This window comes from Lycorma delicatula, chromosome 2 (genome assembly GCF_047948215.1).
Source record: "Lycorma delicatula isolate Av1 chromosome 2, ASM4794821v1, whole genome shotgun sequence".
Taxonomy (NCBI): domain Eukaryota; kingdom Metazoa; phylum Arthropoda; class Insecta; order Hemiptera; family Fulgoridae; genus Lycorma; species Lycorma delicatula.
In genome coordinates this window covers 233,191,486-233,198,357 of record NC_134456.1, presented here as the reverse complement: position 1 = coordinate 233,198,357, position 6,872 = coordinate 233,191,486, and the positions used below count along the sequence as shown (strand labels likewise).

The 6,872-nt window shown below is 28.4% G+C and overlaps 1 protein-coding gene across 3 annotated transcripts in view; it reads left to right on the top strand.

Annotated features, from left to right (window-relative positions):
- Nucleotides 1-452: 452 nt before the first annotated feature.
- LOC142319750 (very long chain fatty acid elongase 1-like) overlaps nucleotides 453-6,872 on the top strand; it is a 103,009-nt gene continuing 96,589 nt past the window's right edge. For all 3 annotated transcript variants that reach the window (XR_012755265.1, XM_075357376.1, XM_075357374.1), the window contains exons 1-2: nucleotides 453-641; nucleotides 6,547-6,616. The gene's annotated coding sequence lies outside the window, so the exon portion shown is untranslated. The remainder of the gene's footprint in view (nucleotides 642-6,546; nucleotides 6,617-6,872) is intronic.

Sequence of the window (6,872 nt, the reverse complement as noted above, 5' to 3'; positions counted from 1 at the left end):
TTTTTTAACCTAGAAAAACAAAACCAAGTTTGTTTTTATTAAGACTTATTGAACGGCAATTTAATGAGTGAAATTCAAAAATTTATTAAACCTCATGATTAATAAATCAAAAATTTTACACGTTCTTACTTTTACTGTGCTAGTAAATAATTGTTATAATTATGCCCAAGCTGAATTCAACGATATTTTTAATTAGCTGACAACTAATACATTATTACTTATCGATCTTGTTTTTGTTTGATATCAATAATTTTTAGCTGACTTAAAATAATCTTAATTCGAGGAATAATTTGTTGTAAACGCATCATAATTAAAAATGTATATAAATTTTTCAATCTCTTAATAAGATTTAGAAACAATTTTATTCTGTTTATTTATTAATTATCATAAATATTTTTTGAACAAACAGTGGCAAAACGTGTGTGTTTCAAGCTATATAATTTTGTTATTATTATTAAATTTCTTATATGTAAAATGATGAATAATTTCTTTTAAAGTATTTATGATGCCATCTACCGATCTCAATTTCACTTTCGTCGTTAACGTTTTGGTGTATGTACGTGGGTTTATAATGATGAACTTTTTTTTATAGAATATTCTAGAAAAATAACTAATGAACACAATTTAGGACGTTATTTAAAGTAAGTAATAAAGTAATAACTTTATTACTCTTATATATATATATATATATATATATATATATATATGAAACATAGATTTGGTAATTTTTTTTTTAAGCTAATAATACTTAATTAAAGAGGAGTTATTAAATTTTAGTTAAACGAGTTGAAAATGTAATCCGATAATTTTATAAAGCTTATTATCAGGAATCTTAAACTGTTATATTTTGTTACGAGTTATTGATATGTAGAATGATTTTTATATTTTATTAAGGTCTATTCTAACATTTAATTTTATTTAATAATTATTTTCAGACATACATTTTATTTAGTAAAAAAATAATGCATTTTACATTAGCTTTATTAACCAATATGGCGGCGTTATTTTTATAAAATTAAATTTTATATAGGAACTGCAATGAGTTTTGAGAACTAAAAAACAAAATACTTTCTTCTTTTAAATGACCCTATGAGAATTGTTTGATTTTAAGTTTTGTAACAATACATATATAGCGGGTACTGAATAGCAAATCTGAGTATTTGAAATTGACAAAAAAAAATTTGTCTAGGCATGTTTAGCCTACTTTTTAAAAGCTGTTCTAATGAAGCACAGAATGCAGTTGTTTGTCTCTACTGTACTATTTTATAGAAACTAAAATTGAATTTTCATATGAATGTAAATGAAAATATTAATAATTATACAAAAATATTTTCTGGCACAAAAATATATTGAAAAATACTTCAATTTGATTATACTTGAAAATTACAAATACTTGAACATTTGAATCTGTTTATTTTTATGGCTGCTGAAATAAAATATACTTTAGGAAACGATTGCATTCATAACTTTTATATGAATTTAGTTTAAAATTTACATCGCATAGTATTTTATCAGAATTATTCTGAAAATTTACAATTAATTTCTTTATCGTAAGAAGAATGGTACCTTAAATGAAAAAAAAGTACTAAACCAGAGCAATAAGACCAATGGAGAGTTGCCAGGTAAAGTTGCCATAATTTCAGTTATAAATGATTTTATTACTTCATACTTTTACATACATTTTTGTCTAATCTTTGGTTTTCATTCTGTATAAATGACCATAAAACTAAAATCTTCTTTCTCAGATTAAGAACCTTAAATTTTACTGTACATTTGTAAATTTCTATATTACTTTTCAATTTATAAATTTCATTTACATATTTTTGTCCCCGAGTTTTCTTAAGATTTTTATTTCTACTTTTGCTATTTTTTGTTCTAAAAAGCAATGCATACATTCTGCCCCATACAGTGCTTCTGGTAGAACTGCAGTTTTTTAGTGCCTCAATTTGGAGTTATATAACAGGGAATTTTTATGATAAACTTTCTTTATGAGATGATAGGCAGTTTCAATTTTTTGTACTGTATTCCTCATCCCACACATTTTTCAATTATATTTGATGTTATGATTTCTCCCAAATATTTACATTTTTGTACTCTACTTACTTTGTTGATGTCAGAAATTTTAAGGAATTGAGTTCTGTTTTCTTTGTCTTTGGAAAATCAATTAGTTTTTTTTCATAAGAAATTTGAAGACAAATTTGCTTGCAAATTCGCTTAGTAATTGAATTCTGATTTTGGCCTGAGTGGTTGTGAAAGTTACTTACTTTGAGTTTGAGTTCTGTTTTCTTTGTCGTTGGAAAATCAGTTAGTTTTTCACAGTGCAGGGTTATTATGTAGGGTTTTATTAAACAAGTTAAAATTGTCTTGCGGTTAGATATCGTACAAAGTATATTACTAACATTTTTTGGTAACCGACTTGTTATATTTTGACACAGTGAAAAGAAAAATTAAATACTTTTTTGAAGAAGTAGGAAGTACGGTATGCTCTGGCAAATTACAGGATTTATTCTTTCAAATCTTGCAGTTCAAGCAGCAAGTACATCCTATTTATTCTCTGACATATTGCAGAGTATATTATTTGTATTTTTACAAAAAAAGTAAGAAATGTAATAAGCTCACTTAGGTTTAGTACAGAGTATATTATTTATATGAATTTTATTAAGCAAGACCCGTTGGTATTAATATATAAATTATTTATATAACAGTTACCACTTACCGACAATCTTTAATAGTAATGTTCCAGCGCTTTCAGATTATTAATCTATCCTCATGAACAATGATGTGTTATGCTTTATAATTATTTACTTTACATGTCATTAATTATAGTAAATTAAATTTTATAAAAATGTAATTATAACAATCGATCGTCTAAAGGTAAAATAAAGTCAACATTATGCATCATGTCAGTATGAAGGTCTCAATTGTTATGTTTATTAGTATGAAGCAGTATTACCGACCTGAGAATTAAAATTATTGTTTAATATACGTTTGAATAATATTAATCAAACAAGTATTCAAAGTTTTATAAAATTCAATTTAGTATAATTAATGATATGTGACGTAAATAAAGTATAACACATCATTGTTCCTGAGGATGGATTAACAATCTGAAAGCGCTGGAACATTACTATTAAAGATTGTCGGTAAGTGGTAACTGTTATATAAATAATTTATATATTATTTATGATTTTACTGAACGAGAGAAAATGTTATATTGCTCTCACATAGTACAGGGTGTAATAACTACTTTTATTGATGAGGCAGCAAATGCGATATACTTTGACACAGTTACGGATGCATTATCAAGCTTCTTGTTGATTTTGCAGCATATCTTGTAAGCTATCGTATTGCATGCTGTATTTAATTTTTTGTCGAGCAAGTAGGATTTGGGCAAGGAATTGATTAAGTAGTAATACATTCAGGATGTATTATTTATTTTTGCTGCAAAATTAGAAAACAAAATATGCTATGACATAGTTAATGATGTGTTATTCAGATTTTTACTGAGCGCTTAGGGAATATGATATGCTCTGATGTAGTACAGGGTATGTTATTTGTTTGTACTGAACAAGTTAGAAATTAAATATGTCGTGACAGTGGAGAGCACATTGAAGGTGCTCCCAAAACAGCGCCACAGGAGCACCCCATTTATTATTAGTTGATGGTGATGATCAGTCTAGCCTCTAACGAGTTACCTTACAACTCCAACCTCACAGGCGATCTCTATGGGAAGCCCATTATTGTTAAACAAAATCTCTTTAAATTTATTTAATATTATTTTATATAATGTAAATTTAATTTTATTATTTTTGTAATATTATTCATTCGATTGAATAAAATCATTTAGTTCAAAATCAACCCACACAGTAATAAAGACTCACAGTTCATTAATTCAATTCATGAAAGTTGGAGCTTTGCTGGTTGAAGCACAAACTTTCATGAACTACTATATATATACATATATAGTAGTTTGTATTTCCTTTATATAAAGAAATAGCAATCAGGTTATATAAAGAGATACATATAATTATCTAAAGATAAGATGAATCATATATATATGTAGGGGGATCTATTACAACAAAGGTGGGGATAAAATATTGTTATCTTGTTATCTAGGATTGGTAGACAATTTAATTTTTTATTATGTAAGAGAATTTTGTATGATTGTGTATTTGTCACCAGAGGAAGATTAAAGAATTACAAGTAAAAAATAGTGAATTTAATTTATAGGTATGTATAGTTGATTGGTTAACCCGTGAGATTAATAAAGATAATATTATTAAGTAAAATATGTATTGATATTATATTTAATTCTACCCAATCAAGAGGCAAATAAGTTACATGTAAGTTTTATAAATATACATATTTATATATATATTTTTTTTTGTAGATGAAATATATATAAAAACCTCAGTTATTCCAAGAAACAGGGGTAAAAATTTGGTTGTAATTAATTTATTGATGAAGTACAAAGAATAGCTATATCCAGGTCCTTTGCAAAATTTTGCCACTTGAACTCAACAAAATATGAATATACCTCTGCTTGCTTTGCTTGCTCCGAGTCTTATCTTTTTGTAATCTGTTTGGAAGTATAAAATCGTGCCCGATTCGCTTTGTTTATTTTTTTTTTTCTTCAGTCATTTGACTGGTTTGATGCAGCTCTCCAAGATTCCCTATCTAGTGCTAGTTGTTTCATTTCAGTATACCCCCTACATCTTGCATCCCTAACAATTTGTTTTACATATTCCAAACGTGGCCTGCCTACACAATTTTTCCCTTCTACCTGTCCGTCCAATATTAAAGCGACTATTCCAGGATGCCTTAGTATGTGGCTCATAAGTCTGTCTCTTCTTTTAGCTATATTTTTCCAAATGCTTGTTTCTTCATCTATTTGCCGCAATACGTCTTCATTTGTCACTTTATCCAACTATCTGATTTTTAACATTCTCCTATAGCACCGCATTTCAAAAGCTTTTCTTTTCTTCTCAAGATACTCCGATCGTCCAAGTTTCACTTCCATATAAAGCAACGCTCCAAAAATATACTTTCAAAAATCTTTTTCTGACCTTTAAATTAATTTTTGAAATTAATTATATTTCTGACTGAAGGCTCGTTTAGCTTGTGCTATTCGGCATTTTATATCGCTCCTGCTTCGTCCATCTTTAGTAATTTTACTTCCTAAATAACAAAATTCTACTACCTTCATAATCTTTTCTCTTCCTATTTTCACATTCAGTGGTCCATCTTTATTATTTCTAGTACATTTCATTACTTTTGTTTTCTTCTTGTTTATTTTCACGCGATAGTTCTTGCGTAGGACTTCATCTATGCCGTTCATTGTTTCTTCTAAATCCTTTTTACTTTCGGCTTGAATTACTATATCATCAGCAAATCGTAGCATCTTTATCTTTTCACCTTGTACTGTTACTCCGAATCTAAATTGTTCTTTAACATCATTAACTGCTAGTTCCATGTAAAGATTAAAAAGTAACGGAGACAGGGAACACCCTTGTCGGACTCCCTTTCTTATTACGGCTTCTTTCTTATATTCTTCTATTCTTACTGTTGCTGTTTGGTTCCTGTACATGTTAGGAATTGTTCTTCTATCTCTGTATTTGAACCCTAATTTTTGTAAAATGCAGAACATTTTATTCCAGTCTACGTTATCGAATGCCTTTTCTAGATCTATAAACGCCAAGTATGTTGGTTTGTTTTACTTTAATCTTCCTTCCACTATTAATCTGAGGCCTAAAATTGCTTCTCTTGTCCCTATACTTTTCCTGAAACTAAATCGGTCTTCTCCTAACACTTCTTCCATTCTCCTCTCAATTCTTCTGTATAGAATTCTAGTTAAGATTTTTGATGCATGACTAGTTAAACTAATTGTTCTGTATTCTTCACATTTATCTGCCCCTGCTTTCTTTGGTATCAGAACTTTGATACCAAAGTCTTTTTGAAATCTTACGGAACTTTTTTTTTTCGTTAATAATACACACCAGTTTGTATAATCTACCTATCGTTTGCTCACCTGCACTGCGCAGTAATTCTACAGATATTCCGTATCAGTAATTATCTACTTATATCCTACATGAAGATGCCCTAATCTAATGGATTACTAGTAAAATTGATACACACTGTGTAGAAAAGATGTAGATACATTCTTTCGAGTGGAATTGTTTGCAGTCCTCTTTAGATCATACTTTTCTAACTTCTACTCTTTTCCTTTATTCTTCATTCCTTTCTTCCTGCTAGTGATCTCTAGGTTTTGGCTGAATGCCTGCTAGGTCCAGCTTAAGATTATGGTAATCTTTAGAAATATTATGTCCTTGAATTTGAGTGATTTTCTCCCAAGTGTCTGCATAAAAAGCTAACCTACAGCTGAAGAATGGTAATGAGTACTATCAGACCTCGTATTTCATAATAAAAATATGAGTACAATATTTACGTTACGAATGTATTAATTGCTACCATAACCAAAACATAGTAAGTTGAAAAAAGGATTTATTATCATCGTCACATATAGTATTGTTTTTTCTTTTGTTGCAGGTAACACAACGTTCATTTAATTATTAAAAAAAAGAAGAACTACAATGGAAGTGTCGTTCCATATATTGTGGTAAAACCTTTATTTTTTTATTATTTTATAAAATTTTTCATCAAAGCAAGTTTTATATGTAATGGTAGAAGGTAGACATTCTTTAGATTTACAAAATTCACAAATAATATTTTTCTGCTCAGCTCTTGGGCCGGTTTTTTAGTTTTAATGTAATGGTTTTTCTGTTTCTATTGTCCTGCTTGTGTAATAAACCAAAGTACTTTGTATAACTGATAGATGCAGCCTTAAGAAAAAATTGCTATCACCATTAGGTCTC